This window comes from Jaculus jaculus, chromosome 6 (genome assembly GCF_020740685.1).
Source record: "Jaculus jaculus isolate mJacJac1 chromosome 6, mJacJac1.mat.Y.cur, whole genome shotgun sequence".
Taxonomy (NCBI): Eukaryota; Metazoa; Chordata; class Mammalia; order Rodentia; family Dipodidae; genus Jaculus; species Jaculus jaculus.
This window is the reverse complement of record NC_059107.1, coordinates 22,816,601-22,835,543: the sequence shown is the minus strand read 5'-3', so window position 1 is coordinate 22,835,543 and position 18,943 is coordinate 22,816,601. Positions and strand designations below refer to the sequence as shown.

The 18,943-nt window shown below is 36.4% G+C and overlaps 1 protein-coding gene across 6 annotated transcripts in view; it reads right to left on the bottom strand.

Annotated features, from left to right (window-relative positions):
• Positions 1 to 18,943, bottom strand: part of Tenm2 (teneurin transmembrane protein 2) — a 1,398,763-nt gene that overhangs the window by 1,284,446 nt on the left and 95,374 nt on the right. For all 6 annotated transcript variants that reach the window (XM_045152018.1, XM_004661036.2, XM_012949310.2 and 3 more), the window contains exon 2: positions 11,355 to 11,468. The gene's annotated coding sequence lies outside the window, so the exon portion shown is untranslated. The remainder of the gene's footprint in view (positions 1 to 11,354; positions 11,469 to 18,943) is intronic.

The following is an 18,943-nucleotide window of genomic DNA, read 5'->3' as shown; positions in this document are numbered from 1 at the left end:
GTATGTAAAGTCTGATTTTCTCATCAGTGGATAATTTCCCATATGCAAATCCAAACTAAAGACTGTGTGGTTTATAGTGAGTAGCAACCGGGAAGGGATGGATTGGGCCCTCGGGTAGCTTTAGAAAGAATGTCCTGGACAGGATTAAATTTTGACACACACATGCACGCGCACACACACACACACACACACACACACACACACACACATGCACACAGTCTAGAACAGAACTTTATTTCTCTTGAACCAACCTGCTCCACATCCTGTCAGAATACCAGTTGCACTGAATGGGAACAGAATGTATTTGCTCTGAAATGCCCTACTGTCATGCCGTTCCAGGCCGCTGCTGCGGCTCTATGAAGACTCCTGATGATGAGAACCGATTTTCTCCTTCAAGGAAACTCAGTGGTTGGTAATATTTCTTCTCTTGAAGCCCCTAATAGTATTCCAAGGACTGACATCTAGGTGTAATTTGGGCCACTTGAATCGATTTAATTTCTCAATTTGTGCTACCGACATTTTGTCTCTGACAGTATGGGTTTCCAGAACAATTCTACCTCAACACTCTTTACCTCACATAAGGTCATACATTGCTTAAATTTTGAATTAGTTGTCTTTTGTTTTTCCCCTCAGTGCCAATCCCATCAAAGCTTTTAGATGTAATCACATAGTTATAAATGAAGCCCATAAATGGCCTTCTGTGGATAGGCTCAACTTATTTGTTCAGTTAATATTTATGGAGAAATTAGTACATCTCAAGCACATGGTAAGGTATAGGGAACTTAGAAAAAAGAAAGACATCATTTCTGTCTTCTCAGTTCTTACATTCGTAAGGTAAAATGCTTGCATAAAAGTTACTATCCCCAAAAGATTTAACATAAGAAATGGCCACTGATGGACCTGGCATGAATGTTGTATTTGAGAAACCTCCAAACCGCTGTGCACTAAATGCAGCTTTTCTGATACACACTGTCAACACTCTGCAGAGGTGTGGAAAATTTCCACTTGTTTTCTATGAAGCCCTTGCAATTTGGTCATTGAGTTTATTTTCTGGAATTTGCTAATGCTATTACTTTTTAAAATTATCTGAGGTAGTTTGACTAAATGGCCCCAATATATTCAGTGTTTTATTACAGTTTAGAATTTAAATCTGTAGCCACCTGGCTGGAGGAGGTGTCACTGGGCTGGATCCAGCCCTAAGGAGTGGTGGTAGATTTGAAATTCCAATCTAAAGATATGCAAATTGTGCCTAGCTTGAGTTCCTGAAGTGTGCTGTGTGGTGTGGCTTTTGGTTTGGCTCTCCCTTGCTCTCTCACTCTCTCTGCTTGATCCTGTGAAGGTAGGCCAGTTTCTTCTTCCATTAAAGAACTTCCGCCAGGAACTGTAAGCTTCAATAAATCCGTTCCTCCATAACCGTGCCTAGTCTGGAAGTTCATCTCAATGAAACTGAAGCTGTCTGCTACAGCTTCCAATAGTGAAATACTTTCCACCCATACTCCCAAGGTTACCTGACAACATCCACTAACTTCTTGCTATTATTGCATATTGCTTTATTTTCATTAGTGAATTGGAAACACATTATTTTAAAAGTCTGTTGTAATTGTGGAGATGGCTCAGTCAGTAAAGTGCTTCCCTAGATACCATGTGAAAAATATCTAGGCATGGTGGTGTGGGCTAGTAACCCCAAGACTGGGGAGATAGAAACAGACAGATCCCTGGGGTCCAGCCTAGTTAGCCAGCTCCAGGTCAATGAGAGATCCTCTATCAATGTGAAGCCTATTGAGAAACAATACCAAGACTGTCCTCTTGCCTCCATGGCTATGTGCTTCGGTACAAACTCACTCTCATACACAGGTGCCTGCAGCCAAGTGAGCACACACACATATATGCACAAAATGAATTATGAAGTGGTGAAGGGTTTTGCAAGAAGCATAATTAGTTGTTCTCCATCCCTCCCTCTCTCTCTCTCTCTCTCTTTCTCTCTCTCTCTCCCTCTCTCTCTCTCTCTCTCTCTCTCTCTCTCTCTCTCTATATATATATATATATATATATATATATATATATATACATACAAACATTTTTCTCCCAATTTCAAAACAAATGCAATTGGCTGATGAAAGTTCTGACTGAGCCCATATATATATGTATGTGTGTGTATATATATATATAATATATATATATACATACTATATGTATGTGTATATATATATATATATATATATATATATATATATATATATATACCAGAATATTTCATATATATATATATACACACACACTAGAATATAATATACTATATTCTATTTACTGCCTTTGGTCAACTACAATTCACCATAAAATACCAAAGTTATGGAAAATAAAACCTCAGAAAATCAAATGCTATTGAAGTTACATTGGGATACTTTTCTGTGACGAAAGGCCTGTACCTGAACAAATTTGAAACCCTTCTCAGTGCCCTATTCATCACTTCTATGTCCCCCAGTACCACAGATGGCATAAATGTCATTCTTTCTGTAGCAAAGCTACGTAATTAATAGCAGATTGTCATCCTAGGCAATTCACCTTAACACCTTCTTGCTGAAGAAATGAGCTTGGAGAAGTGAGGAATCAATCATGTTTGACACCAGACCCAAGAAGGAGGAAGAGAAGAGTGAGGCCTGATCCCTTTTGCTGATGTCAATTACATGTGTGACTTTGGGGTGAGTGCATACTGAGACTCACTGTCCTCATCTGCAAAATGTGTCAATACCAGTTCCTTTATAATACCATGGTGAATGTTTCAAGTGACCGAAGCAAAAAAATGTAATTGGCCTCAGTAAGCAATATGATTATTCTGAGGTGTGCTTATCAAATCCCACCTGTTCTTCCTTCGCAGTTCATTCACTACCATCCATCCCAGCTGACACTCTCCTTTCATGTTATGCCCACAATCATAGCGACAATATTTTATCACTAACTCATTTTTTTAAAGCACCAAACATGATCTTGAAATGTAACTGAAACTTTTAGTAAGCAAGAAAGATAGAATTTTTTTTTATTAGTTACGTACATACTCAGTGGGTAAACAGTACATGTTGGTACCATCCTTACCCTTATCCCTGCCCCCTTCCAAGGGACCAAGAAGCAATTATGTTACCTAACACACCCAAAAGGCAAACAAAAGTATTTATTATAATTTTTTGGTGGCGGGTATGTGTGTGTGTGTGTTGCTGTATTGCTATTGTATATAAGATTGAGCCAAATCTTGCACGTGTTAGTAAAATGCTCTACCTCTCATGTATATCCATAGGCATTCTGTTGTTGTTGTTTTGTTTTTTAAAACAGATTCTAGTTTTATAGCTCAAGCTAACATTGAACTCAAGACCCCTCTTCCTGCCTCTGTTGCTGTAGTTCTAGAATTATTGAGTTAAATGACAAAAGATAACTGTCAGTATTCCTTAGAAGGCAAATAACAAATGCGGTAGTTTCAATGCATGGCCCCATAGACTCAGGTGTTATTGAAATTGAGTTTGCAGCTTCCACTGGGCTCAGATCTGAATTCCAGCCCAAAGTTATAGAGAGATATGAGTTCTGATGGACGGCTGTTTTTTAGTGTTTGCTACTGGTGGTGGTTTCTCTCTCTGTTCTTGGATTTATCAATGGGAGCTAGCTTCTTCTGCCATACATGGAACTCTCCCTGGATCTGTAAGCTTGAACTATATCCCTCCCTCCCATAAAACTGTTTTGTTGGGTGCTCATCCTAGCCATGTGGAACTATCTACCATGACAACCTAAGGAAAGAAACAAAACAATATTGCTTTTTCTAAAGAGTTGTTTTTTTCTTCTTTGTTGACTGCCCATAGTGTTCCGTTTAAATAATACCATCTTCTTTTGGATGTTATTAAATCTGCATAAAAGTGATATAGTCACAGTTTTGGTAGAAATGGAATGTTTTATCCAAGATAACTCCTCAGTTTAACCAAGAGTTTTACATTCTAACTTCTATACTTGAATTAAAGTGGTGACATGAAAGTATGGGACAGGGCTAGAGAAATGGCTTGCTTTCCTGGCAAGGGCCTTACATGCTAAACCATCTCTGGTATGCCTCTGTCATCTTTTTGAATTTTTTGCAAGGCTTTGGGATTTTTAAAATAAGCTTACTGGAATAATCCACACACTGGTATAACAAAATTTCTGTACTAAGACTCTTTGAAGAAGTACGTTTTTCAGAGATAAAGCAAACCTTACCATTTAGAATGTAAATAGTGAATCATAGTAAAGCCATATTTGTGAACCGTAGATTGCATCAAATTACTCACATTTAAAATGTGTTTTTATAAGATCTTTCCAGTTGTATATCTTTACCAAATGCTAATTTTCATTTCATTAAAATATTAAATATATAGTAACATATCCAACAGTTACAAGTCTTTTAATATTATTGTCCCTTTTAATTGCAATAAATAGTTCTTGTTAATGCTCAGCCCCATACTTTTTCCAAACTAAAGACTATCATCTATTTATCTATTATCTATCTATCTATCTATCTATCTATCTATCTATCTATCTATCTATCATATATCTATTTATGTATCTATTATCTGCCTATTTATCTATATATCTATCTAAAAAAAGTACATTACTTAATTGTAAAATGACAATGTTGGTATTTGGGACATTTATTCCAACTGTCCTCTTTCTCAGCTTAGAAAAATGTCTTCAACATGAAGACAGCTAACTGCATGGAAAATAACCACAGAGATGTAAAAAATATATTTATGTCAGTATTTTTCCCTAGATTGCCCAAGGACCACTGAACGGGTGCCTGCCTGAACCACAATTTAGTCTACCTATAACTAGGTTCATGGTTTGGTAATCAGGGATCTTAAGATATAATTAGGGGAGAGCCACTGCTACATTTAATTTAAAAGTAATGCTGAGAGTAAAATCCCAAAACTCTAATATGAGAATGTGTGTGAGGCATTTTGGTAAGATCTAAGCATTAGGAAAATCTGTTTTCCTGTAAGTAGCTGTAGCATTTTCTTTTCAACTGATGTAATATATTTCAAGTGGACAGATTTCAGACAGAGTTTTGTATAGGAAGAAGTTCAGAGATCACTCTACTAAATCTACTTCAAAAATTATGCTAAGGTACCTCAGATAGAACAGAGAGACAGAGACAATCCTTGACATTTGTGGGCTCCTTATTTTTGAATGAATCTACCCACATACTGAACTATATTTGTAGTTCCCAAATCAAGACCTGTAGGAGAGAGCAGTGAACACTTTGAATCACCAGTTTGTCCCCAACTGATCTGAAGCCAGAGGACTCTAACATGTCTCAGTTCTTATAATGCAAGCAAATGTTCTTCCCACTGTCTTTTGATTTTCACATTTGTCTTCCTTTTATTGGTAATTTTGCTGTTTAAAATTTTCTATGAGCAGAGTGCTTGATTGTATCCATTTTCTGAGTGCAAGGGGCTATGTTGTATCCTACAGAAAAAGCACACACATTAAATAAGATTTGTTCAAGCATAAATTACAGCAATGTTGCCCATGAGGAAATGTTCACAGGAGCAGCACATAGTTATTTAATAGTAGCATGCAAAAGGCAAGCTTATTAGTGGATCTGTTAATTGGCTGATGCAAATGTTGCTACCAAGACTATGTCTTCCCTAACCCTGAATACATGCAGTTCCCTGGAGCTATGATTCAATGCTTACTCAGCCTATGTTTATGGAGACTGGACATAGAGCATTACTGTCATGAACAAGAACTCCCTGCATTCACTTACTTCCCCTGTGAATTTATGCTCTTTACTTAAATGCTTATTTTTATATGGAATTTTCATAGAGAATTCTTATTTTCTATGGAAGTTGGAATGATATATAGGCACACATAGCATACCTACCCACACATATTAATATATATGTATTCACTTACAATTTATGTTAGAGATAATGATATTTAATACCACATTTTTTATCTGTTAGTGTTTCAGTTAAATTGGATGTATCATAATTGATTGAGATTTTTATAATAATATAGTTTCCCAATGCTATCTTAAATTTCTTGATTACTCATCCTGTTCTATTCATTTAATCAGTGTTGCCCAATTTTAAATATAAGTATATGTATATACACCCATACACACACACACACACACACACACACACACAAACACATACATATGCAATCTTTTTGTCTTTTTGAAGGTGTCTTCAAAAAATCACATGAGATATTAAAGAACATAATTAGATATTCAATGATATTCCCTTAATTTTCCAAACAATTTAATGTAAAATTTCAACAAACATTTCACAACTGTTTCTTAGTTCATATTGTAAATATCTCATCAATTGCCATGCCTGGGAGCTTCTAAGCCCACATTTATGATAGTAGACAAACAGATGAGTATACCATGGTCACTTGATCATAAGTAATAATCTTAAATTATAATGAAAGTGTAGACCAACCACAATTTTCAAATGTATGTCATTAACTTACTATATCCTTGTTTACCACATTATATTTTTTTAACTTTTTTATTGACAGCCACTGTACATATAGACAAATACTATGAACGTAACCCCTCCCACTACCCTGCCTTTTCCCTCTCTTAAATCCCCCCTCCACTAAATCCCTTCTTTTATAATGTTCTCTTTCCTTAGAATAATCCCATTGTGTACTTTTCTTTAAGGAAAAAAAAAATGTGCTAGAGAGTTGGCTTAGCAGGTAAGGTGCTTGCCTGCAAAGCTTAAGGAACCATTTTCGACTCTACAGATCCCACATAAGCCAGATGCACAAAGTGATGTAAGCACACAAGTTCATACATGCACACAGGTAGCACATGCATCTGGAATTTGATTACAGTAGCTGGAAGCCCTGGTACACCAATTCTCTCTCTCTCACACACACTCACAAACACACACACACACACACACATACACATATACCCACATTAAAAAATGTCCAGGCTGTTGGGTTTGCCTCAAAAATATGTCTAGACAATGGATCCAAAGTTAAGAGACTAAAAGATTTTAGACAAAGCATGTTTCTTTTTATTCTTCTTCCTAGCTGTATTTAGTTAAGAAAGAGTCAAACTTCTAGGATTTTAGCTTTCAGGATCTGAGAAGACTGTACTTAGGTGAGTGAGATAGATGGATTTATATTGAAGAAAGAATGATTTTAGATTGTAGTCATGGTATTTACCTAATAGCAACTCCTTTTTCTTTTCTCTTAGTTATTGTTGTTTAAAACAAACCTAGCATTGCACATTAGTTCTAGCTGCATAACTTCTATCTTATTCTTTAAATTTCCATGAAAATATTTTGCAAAATATGTAATGTTGCATGATTTTATGTGAGAGAATGTGAAATATTTAAAGAAAATGTGTTGTAAATCACACAATGTTCAAAGGCATGTAGTGTAGAAAAAAAAATCACAAAATGAACTCTTCTTAAAGGTTAGCTATAGAGTACTAAAGGGTGTTTCTAAGCTGGCAAAAATAAAAAAAAAAAAAAAGACAGAGAAAGGGGTCTCAGTTTAACACCATCAACATGGTGTTAATAATCCCAAGGCTTACACAGAAAGGCATTTTGTATTAAAGAAAAAATGTCACCTTATTTCTTAAAAAGACATAGTCACTTAAATATTAAGCACCTGGTGAGTATTGCACACCTCTTAAATGTGAAGGAAAATGAAAATGTCAGCTTGCAATGTACAGCAGGGAGTGAAATCCACACAACACCCACTGTAGGCTGGCTAGCCCGAAACACCCAGGAATGCCACACACTCTTACGTTCCCGTTCCTCAGATTTCTTAAAGTAGGACCTCATTTACCTAAACTCAAGAACTGAAAAGAAAAAAAAAAAAAAAAAAGTTCTGCTTAGCTTTTAGGAAAGCCGTCTTTAATACTATAAGGGCTTTCCCCTCTCTGGTTTTTAGTTGTCTTCCAAATATATTTTAATTAGTGAAAAGATCTACCAGAAATGATATTATTAGTAATGACAGACTCCTTTCTTGCATTTTATCCTATTCTGGTTGAAAGCAAGTAGGATGGCCTTAGGACCATCAAGGATCTACTGAAATCTAGGGCTTCATATGCACTCAGAAAGGAGTCAGAAACATTTTCATAAACTGCCTCCTACTAAGCGAAAGAGATCTCATAGAAATGTTTAAGATGGATACTAGGTGCGGAAAGTGAATGCCTTAGGATACTACATTTTAACAGCAAAGCAAATATCACTTAAAGGTTCATCACAAGGCAGAAAAGGGTAAAGCCTGAGATGGTTTGGTAGGGAAGTGAGAACCTGGGGGAACACTGTATTGTTTGTAAAGCCTCCCCCTCACCCCCCACCTGGCAAAGCCATACTGATTTATCATGTTATTGCTGAAAGTAACATTAAATGAACAGCAGGGGAAGAATCCTTGCAGAGTCCTTTTCAAAGTACACAGGTATTTTGAAAACAGGTTCAATATAATGTAAATATGATAGTAGACAACATTTAAAAGAAAACAAAATAAAGTGTCCATAAGTTGACAGTTGTTTCCTATAATCCAAACCTGCCTCCCTCACTCACTTATAATATAGCAAAAATGCAAACCATTTTTGATTGGATGAGTAACTGATTAAAATACGGCTTTAAGGAAATTATAGCAGGATGTGATGAAAACACAGAGAATGTACAATACATTTGCAGGCCTCTGTGCCAGGCATCTTGTTGAAAAAACAAAAAACAAAAAACAAATGAGTAAATAGCCAAGCATGGTGGCACACTCAGGAGGCAGAGGTAGGAGGATCACTGTTGCGTTCGAGGCCACCCTGAGAGTGCATAATTAATTCCAAGTCAGGTCAGCCTGGGCTAGAGTGAGACCCTACAAACAAAGATTGGGGGACCTCAGAGAATACATGCAGGCTTTTTGTTTTATATACTAGAAATTCTCTGGTTTGCTTTCATTATCTTGAAAATACCCTGGACTCTGCCACCTTGTCTCTCTCTTCCCAGATCTCCCATTCTCCTCCCTTCATGCTATCTTAAACCTGTTTCCCTGACCACTGTGTATCATGAGATCATTTGCCTTGTGATGCAAAACTAAGCAGAAGGTTGAATTAGATGACAAGATTCAGATATGGGCAGAAAAGAAAAAGTGGGAGATGACCACAGCCTGTAACAAGGTCCCAAAAATGCCTAAAATCAGCAGCAAAGTCCTCATTCCCCACGGTAGGCTTCTTTCTCTCTGCTCTTGCTCCATAAAACTCACTTGTCTCTAACTGTGCAGTTTTCTGGTATGTTTCTTGCCGAGAGAGGACAGATGGGTTAGCATAGGATATGCCAGAGTCTTAGATCTGTTTCACCATACGCACTCTTATTTCTTCCAAAATTGACAACTCTATGTTTCTAATGGATTTCTTAAGCATTTTTGGCTATATTTCTTTAAGAACAAAAGAAAAAATAAATTTAAGCTTCTTCTACAGAAAGGGACACCAAAGGATGGCTTGCAGGGAAGGTTGGACTGTATCTATGACTTGACCATACTGAAGTCATTGAGGTCCTCTGACCAGGTAAGGCTTCAATAGCTAACTTGCATCTCCCTGCAAGACTATAAAGTAAATATGCTGCAGAGCAAGTTAAGGTATTACAAACATTTTGTGTTCATTTGGAAAGAATAAAATCCAGACAGAACTGTTACTACCTTAGTAAAGGATTCTTTATGCCCATTAAAAATATAATACAGGGGAATGGAAGAGAAAGGAGCAGGGAAGAAGGGAAGAGAAATGGGAGGCAAAGGGTAGGGAAGGGAAGGAAGGGGCAGAAATGTTGCCACAGTAGAGAAGAAAATTTCAAACAAGGTAATAAAATGTTCTTATGTGAGGTTTTATTTTTTTGTCAAAATGATGGAGCTATAATTCCTGGTGACATTCATTTATCATTAACCCTATGTCTAAATAGCAAGACAAGTATTTTATGACATCAACTAATTTAATTGTCAGCACAGATTCCTAGAGAATCACATTCAGTGCTATATAATCTGCTCCGTTTGTACTTTCTGATATGTTCTAATGAAATTCAATAGTTATCATTGGTGGAACACCATCTTGTTGAGTCTTTCTAGGCCATTGCCTTAAATCCATCCTTACTCTCTGTGACCTCCTCTTTGCTCATAGTCTCATTTCTATAGATACACTTGTACAAACAATGTAAAGAAAAAGGAGATTTAATCCAGAAGAGTTTTTACTTGTCTAAAAGCTATGCTATGTCTTTGATATCACTTTTCATACCATACAACCTTTGTAAACATTATTGTGACTAAAATTTCTCAGTAACTGATACCTTAGCTAGGTCAGATACCCTATCACCAGAGAAGAACACTGCATGAAACATTCAAAGTGTCTATAGTGCCTAGTGACATAGTTCAGTGCATTTGCCCACCATGTGCTAAGCCCTCGATTTGATCCCCTGTATCAAAAATAAAGTAAGAAAAAATAAATGAATAATACAAAGCAAAGCTTTAGTGGACAATTGTCTCAGAAGTTCCAAACCTTGAGGGAAGTATTTGGCATACGGAGATAGATTGTGGAGTGCTACCCTGAGAATGAATGTACTTGGTTAATAGAAGCTCAAAGGATTTAACAAGAAACATCATACCCAGTAGACTCCTTTCGGCTTGCTACCCTATTGTCTATGCAGATTAGAATTAAAATAATCAAGAGAGCCAAATTCTTTCTTTCAAACTCATTCTATTCTGCCACTCTGATCACTAAAATGTCTACCACCATCAGTTTTTTGTTTGTTTGTTTGCTTTGTTTTGTTTGAGGTAGGGTCTCACTTTAGCCCAGGCTGACCTGGAATTCACTGTGGAGTCTCAAGCTGTCCTTGAACTCACAGCAATACTCCTACCTCTGCCTTCTAAGTGTTTTATCTCCATGTTCATATGGCAAATAATTAAAAGTAGGGGCCAAGGTATTTGGTGAAGGTGGCAGCAGGTGTTGACCACAGAGCATTCATGCAGGTAGAAAAAAAAAAAAATCACATGCATGGAGAAAAGAGGCAGATTTGTCACTGGAGAGTTTTAGAATTGTTTCATTTGGCTGAAGGAAGAAAGAAGAAAGATAATAGCAGGTGTTTAGAGAGAGGGGGAAAAGGGAAGGAGAGGGAGAGAGAAGGGGTAAGAAAGAGGAAGAAATGGACAGGGAGGGAGAAAGAGAACAAATACCAGTACAACTTACTTTGCTCATCAGGAAAAGAAATTTCTTTACAGTGCAAATCTAGCAGAGTTCAATCATGGGCTCCATAGGAAAGCACTTTAAACAGCAATGCAAACACTACTTGAGGGAGAAGAAAACACAAAATTGTACCTATGATTTCACTCACCAAATAGGTGGATCTTGAATGTGCAATTCAGCTAACCTTCTAGATGCATTCCACAGCAAAGCCAGGGGAAGAAGTAAGATCCAGACTGCTTAGGCAGTAAAAAGCTGGATGTGACTATAAAAAAGAAAATAAAGAAAATAGGTAAGAATCAAATGAGCATATGAACCCTGAGTACTCTATATCTTTAAAATGTAAAAAAAAAAAAAAAAAAAAAAAAAAAAAAAGGCCTGGAGAGATGGTTTAGTGGTTAAGCGCTTGCCTGTGAAGCCTAAGGACCCCAGTTCAAGGCTTGCTTCTCTAGGACCCACGTTAGCCAGATGCACAAGAGGGCGCACGCATCTGGAGTTCATTTGCAGTGGCTGGAAGCCCTGGTGTGCCCATTCTGTCTCTCTCTCTCTTTCTCTCTCTATCTGCCTCTTTCTGTCTCTGTCACTCTCAAATAAATAAATAAAAATTAACAAAAAATTTATAAAAAATGAAATTAGATGCTAAATGAATTAAATTTCACTCCATCACTCACTCTTTTAAAAAAGCTCTCAGTAGAGAAATGTAAACTAGGCTATAAAACCCATGCATTAGTTCCATCACTGTCTGTGGTACACCATTATTGTTCTCATTCAAAATTATCACAGTGGTATAATGGTATAATAATATATCAATCTGTTATCCCTCCAAGGTGATTCTGTTTACAATACAAACCCTGAGATGAACACTGTTGGAGAATTTTTGAAATACATATTTCCAATAATGTAAAGCTTTATGTTTCCTCTTCACATTGACAAAGGTTCATTTTATCTTAAAATTTACAACTTGTTCATTCATGCAGTTTGAATATTATTTTACCGACTTTTATATTCAAATATTTGCTAGTTACTACCATGGTTGATATAGATCCAAGTATGTCAAAAATAGGAAGATCCCAGTGACCAAACACCAGGTGCTTGTGAAATTAACCTAAGCTTCCATCAGCTAAGAATAGAGGCATGTAAACGTTGTGTACCTCATAGAAATGTGAAGATTAAAAGGAGTCAGCTCATTATCTGGGGCTTACATGCCAGCTCCCATTGTTATAATCATTAACTTGACTCAAATGCTACATGTCTGAAATTCCATCAACAGGAACTTGGACTCATATAATGAATGATTTTCATGAAATCTACACACACACACACACACACACACACACAATGTAACATAAATTTAGTCTATGCTAAGACATCTATGACTCCCTTGGTATCGTCCTAGTCTGACCAGCAGAACAAGCCTAGTATGAAAGCCAAATGTGTTTTCCCTTTGTATTATTGCAAATCTGTTGTACATAATAATGGGTTTCACTGTAACATTTTCATACTTCTATACAATGTGTTGTGATCATCTTCATCTCTCAATACCTGCTCTTCATCTTCTGTGGCCCTCTCTCTACTAGTCTCCCCAAAGTGACTTGCTAAATACACAAAGACTGTGGTATTAGTTCTAGATAAATATAACAGGTTAACAAAATGGTAGTAACAATATTGGAAAGAAAATCCTATGATTCTTCCAGCTGTTTTTGTTGTTGTTGTTGTTGTTTGTTTGTTTGTTTTTGTTTTGGGGGGTAGGGTCTCCCTCTAGACCAGGTTGACCTGGAATTCACTATGTAGTCTCATGTTGAATTTGAGCTCACTGCTATTCTCTTATTTCTGCCTCCCAAGCGCTGGGATTATAGGTGAGAGCCACCATACTGGCTTGATTCTTCAGCTTCCATTCTCTCCCACCATACACACTAAATGTGTAGCCTCATAAGAAAATAGATTTAGCTACTCATTCTTTGACATGTCAAGGTAGGATGCAATATCCTATGAGCTGGAGAACTATTCATTTGGTGACTTCCCTCTTGATCCCATATACAGCACACTGGACGGCCCATTCCTCGACACCCTTTCCTACAAAGTCACACAGCACTTTAACACCTATTGCTACATTTTTCCTGGCAGCTAGGCAAGGTCTTGTTTTGTGCTCCACAAACAAGTATTGAATGCTGCTATGCCAATCTTCCAGACAGAGCATGTTCCAAATGTAGTGTAGAGTATGGATTCCAAACATTCAGGTTTGTTCACACTGTATCTGTGATTCTGAAACACACCCATATTTTACATTCCAGTGCTTACTCTTCTTCTTTGTAATATGAAACTTCAGTACATCCCTCATAAAATTGGTGGTAGTAAAAGAAAGTGCTTCGGGCTAAACAATAGGCTGGACCAATGACTTAGTGGTTAAAGCACTTGCCAATATAGCTGAAGGAAACAGGATGGATTCCCCAGTACCCACATAAAGCCAGATGCACAAGGTGGCATATTCATTTGGAATTTGTATTCAGTTGTTGGAGGCCCTGACATGCCCATTCTCTTTCTCTCTCTCTCTGATAAATAAATAAATACTTTTTTAAAGTTAAGAAATAGGGCTGGAGAGATGGCATAGTGGTTAAGCACTTGCCTGTGAAGCCTAAGGACCCCAATTTGAGGCTCGATTCTCCAGGACCCACAATAGCCAGAGGCACAAGGGGGGCGCCTGCATCTGGAGTTCGTTTGCAGTGGCTGGAAGCCCTGGTGTGCCCATTCTCTCCCTCTCTCTCTCTCTCTCTCTCTCTCTCTCTCTCCCTCCCTCCCTCCCTCCCTCTTTCTCTCTCTGTCACTCTCAAGTAAATAAATAAAAATGAACAAAAAAGTTAAGAAATAGATAAGTATAGAATTTTATTATCAAGGCTATATATATGTAAAAGACAAATTAAAATGACTAGACAGAATTGCAAACCTCATGTAAGTCTGTTTTGTTTTTATTTTAGTTTTCAAGTTTCAGGATGGCATCTGAAGCCCAATGGCACAAAATGGTTCTTTGATTTCCTCCTTAGAAACTTTGAAGTCTTTATTGTCTTTGTGTTGTACAACTTTAGCACTTAATTATATCCTACCTTGGAATAATTAGGTGTCCTTATAATCAAATCTGTTTACTCACTTGTGCAGTACTGATCCTTTAATCTCGCCTGAATATTAGTTTTTAATACCATTAAGAGCCACAATTTAACAATTTTATTACTACATAAAATTGCAAGAATATTTTCAAGTAGATTCATCAACAGGCAGCCTCAATATTTATTTTGCATCAAACATGGTAGCTCAAACCTATAGTCCCAGGATGCTGGTGACCAAGGAAGGAGAATCATGAGTCTGAGAGAACCTGACCTATATAGTGAGTGTGAGGCCAGCCTGGGATGTATTAGTGAGGTTGTGACTCTACCCTCTGTGTGTCCCCCAAACAAAATAAAAATTCCTTTGATAAAAATTTGATTAAAATCACTTAAAATATTACAAAATCATAAAATTAAGTGTAGGAGATAGGACTAGTGTGCCTTCCCACAGACTGCCTGTACATTTAGTACAGGGTCCATCTCTGAGGCCTGTCAGGGACCTGCCTGCAAGATTATCAATTTATTCTAAAGATCTGCTCAAGATAAATTAAAATTACTAATCTATTGTAGTGACGTAAACCTGCAGTGTCAGCAGCACTGGGTAAGCCGAGACAGAAGAAGGATCGTAAGTTGGATATCAGGCAGAGTTTCACAGCAAGAACTCAACCTCAACAAATGATAATAAGTCTGGGTAATAATAACAACATGCTAATAATAAAACTCAATTTTAGGGAATAAAGAAAGATTTCTTGCATTGTTATTTTGCTCCTCTGTAAGGTACAGAATAATAACAACATCTAACTCACAGCTTTGCTGTGATGTTCATATAAATAAAATACTTAAAATGATAGCAATGTCATAAGTATTAGCTACTAGTATTGCTTGGTTTTATTAGTGAAATACAGATATATATATACATATATATATACATACACACACATATATATACACATATACATATATATATACACACACACACACACACACACACATATGCGCCACTGGCTTCTGCACTGTCACTCACCCCATATTTTATCTGAATGAATAACATCTTTCAAGTGAATAAATGAGTATTTCTTGACCAGACTATTTCAAATATTAAGTAATATGTGGCACATGCCTTTTATTTACTGGATGTTGTCATTTAGTAGGGTGTTGTCTACATGGATGCCAAGTAAGCCACACCTATAACTCCAGCTTGTGGGAGAAGGGCTGAGACTAGAAGGTCTGGAGTTTGAGGTCAGCACTGAGCTGAGTTCGAGGTCAGGGTGAGCTATTATAGGAATATTATGATTCAAAGTATAAGAGGGGAGAGAGAAAAGGAAAACGAGAGAGGGAGAGACAGAGAATATGAATAGAAAAATATACACTAGTGAAAACTCATATGTGGACTGAGAATCAATCCATTAAGACATAGTAAAAAGTAAGAAAGCTTAAAATTTATATTTTTAATTTTTTTTGTTCATTTTTATTTATTTATTTGATTGTGACAGAGAGAGAAAGAGGTAGAGAGGGAGAGAGAATGGGCACACCAGGGCCTCCAGGGCCTCCAGTCCTGATGAGAAATCCTGATGTGTGCGCCCCCTTGTGCATCTGGCTAACACTTAGGCTTCATAGGCAAGCATTTAACCACCCACTTAGCCATCTGTCCAGCCCTACAATTTATATTTTTAAAATAAGTTTCTATGTGTTCCATGTACAAGATTTTATATAAACAAAATGTGACCTGATCTATGATTTCAGAATATTCTTTGGTGGCATATTAATCAATGAAAATGGTTCAGATAAGTAGGGAGTAAAAATCCTTAGAAAGCACTTTCGTCTATGATAACCACTGCTTGTATTTTCTTGAGCATATTTCTAAATACCTTGTTAAATAAATTAAGCTGATAAAAATAAAATACTGTATAACCAAGAGAGTGCCACATGAATTTATTATTTATTTCAAGCCTTTTCTCTAAAAAGAAATGTAATTTATAAATTATTGATGGCAGTTTATCTGGACATATTTATGAGTCAATCAAATTATTTTAACAATTCGTTTAATATTTGTAGAGAATCTACAAAATGAAACATCCTATTTAAAATTCCTAATAAAATAAGCAATTTAAAATAATTATCCATTATTGACATTAGGGGAATAAGTTAAGCATGCCTCAATTTGCATTTTTAGATGGATATTTTTCCGCCAATAAACATATAAATTAGGGGGAAAATGAAGCAAACACCACACCACACATCTTACACAAACACCATGAATGGGAGGAATAAAGACAAACCTATAAAATGCCACACAATGGGAATAAAACATGCAAGATGTTGTTATCTTCATTCAAACTACCAGTTCCCTTAATGGAAATTAAGTTTATAGGCTTAAAAGAAATATTAACAATTTTCCCTTCAGATATAAAGACAATGATATTACAATGTGAAAATGGAAGATTAGTAAATGCAAATTAATTGGATTCTTTCTAATGAATAAAAATAAAGATTTCACAGACATAAAAATATGAGCATGTGAGTTTCATTCCACATAGAGGAAAATGAAATGGCAAGTTCAAATGAATGAATTTCATAATACTCAAGCCATTTTGCATTCTATTATTCATATAAATGTTTTGGAACTGAAGCTTATTCAAAAAAGAATATTCTAAATTGAAATAAAAGGTCTTTGTTACTTAACAACAAAATTTCATTATGAGATATTTGGACTTAGTATAACATGATTTTTAATAAAGAAGGTTATTATTTGCTCTAGGTAGATTAAAGCTAGTCAATTAGTAAACTTCATTCATTTATTTAACAAATATTTATTGAGTTGTAGTTCTTATATATGCAAAAGTATTTCACTTCCAGGTCTATGCTCTGTAATACAGTAACCTGCAACTGTAGCCAGCTATGGGGCACTTGGAATGGGGCTCACGTACAAGCCATTAAAATGCATCAGTAAGGTAAAATACATACCTATTTTCACAGTTTTGGTATACAAATGTAAAATATGCCCAGGACATTTTTACTTTGGTCACACATTGAAAAGTTTGGCATGTTGAGTCAAAGTTAACCTCATCTACTTTCCATTTATTATTTTCAAGGAACCTAGTGGAAAATTTAAAATAACACGTGTGGTTTGCATTATGTCCTATCAGTCAGCCCTTGTCCTGAAATCTATTGAGGGTGAACAGAGAACATAGGGCTGCATACTCATGGAATTTACGTGCTTTTGGGCAGGCACTCAGTACCTGAGTTAGATGCTAAGGTTGATACATTGAGATACAAACTGCAAGGTAACTCCCTATCTCGTAACATGTATCAAAAGACCCCTGGAAAAAATCTCACAACAGCAAAGCTGGTGAAAACAAGTAATCTAAAATACAGTGCTGGTTGCTTTGTGCCATATATATAATCTTTCTGCTCAGTGCATCTCCTTTTCTTAACCCCAAAGACCATGTTGGGCCAAAGTACAGTATAAAAACTACTATCACATTTGTAGATGTGAGAAGATGTCACATTTCATTTGCTTTGACTGGTGAGTTTGTATAGAAGAGCAAGAGAGTGCCCTCATTATGAATGCTGTTTGAAGTGCACTGATATCCCCAAGCAAGTTAAGTTGGATCTTCGGAGGAGGGAGTCCAGAGAATACATTTCAAAACTTCAGGAGGCCCTGAAGCTGCCCTTGGGATCTGCAGCCCCACTGTGTTTGTGACAAATAATTTAGAGAACTATCAAATGCACCACAGACACTAATGAGCAGAGCTTAATCTTTTGTGGCCCTGACCAATGACACAAAGAAATGATGGCCATCCAAACAATGATGAGCACTGTTTAGAATACATTTAACATAGCCTTAGTGAGATTTTTAAATTAATATGTCTTCTTCCCTGGAAAGCCACTTCTGCAGACCCAAACTTGGTATATGAAATTTTGGAGTTTTCACTCCTTAAAACAGCATTTCAATTAATTTAATTCATCCTCTCACATTGAGATCCCTACAATAATCTATCAGATGTTGGCATGGTTTTGCTGAGGATGCATGGCTTCTATCATGAAGCTGCAGTAAGCCAATCAAAGCACAATCATATTTTCAGCATTCAAATGCAGGCTCTGTGATCCAAAGCTTATGTTCAAAGGCTTCAGGGAAAGGGGAAAAATTCTACAGAAGTTTAAAAAGATATTCTGTGTAATACCAATTCATTAAGCAATTTTGAAAGGGTCAAATCTTATTTTGCTTAAGGGTTATCTGATCCAGAAATTACTGGAGTTTTATAAAATATGCACTCTCTCCCTGCTCATTTTCTGAATGAATAAATATGAGGGCAATTTTATACAGCATCACTTCAACTTGAACTAATAATTGTGTACTGCATGCCTAGAATAATGTTTGTCTCATAGGGAAACATAAAAAGGAATGCAAAAGAAAGTATTAAATCAGTGGCTAATTATAATTAATTCATAGATAGTTGAGGTTCATTTGCTTTTACTAAAGTATATAAAATAGTGCTCATATAGAGGTCTCTAGTGCAATCAAGTGAGTACTAGATAATATAAGGGATGTTTGCATTCACTGAATATCCTTAGGATACAAACTACCATTTTAGAAGGTAAGTCAATACAAGTACAAATCTGTAGGTTTTACCTGAAACGGCAT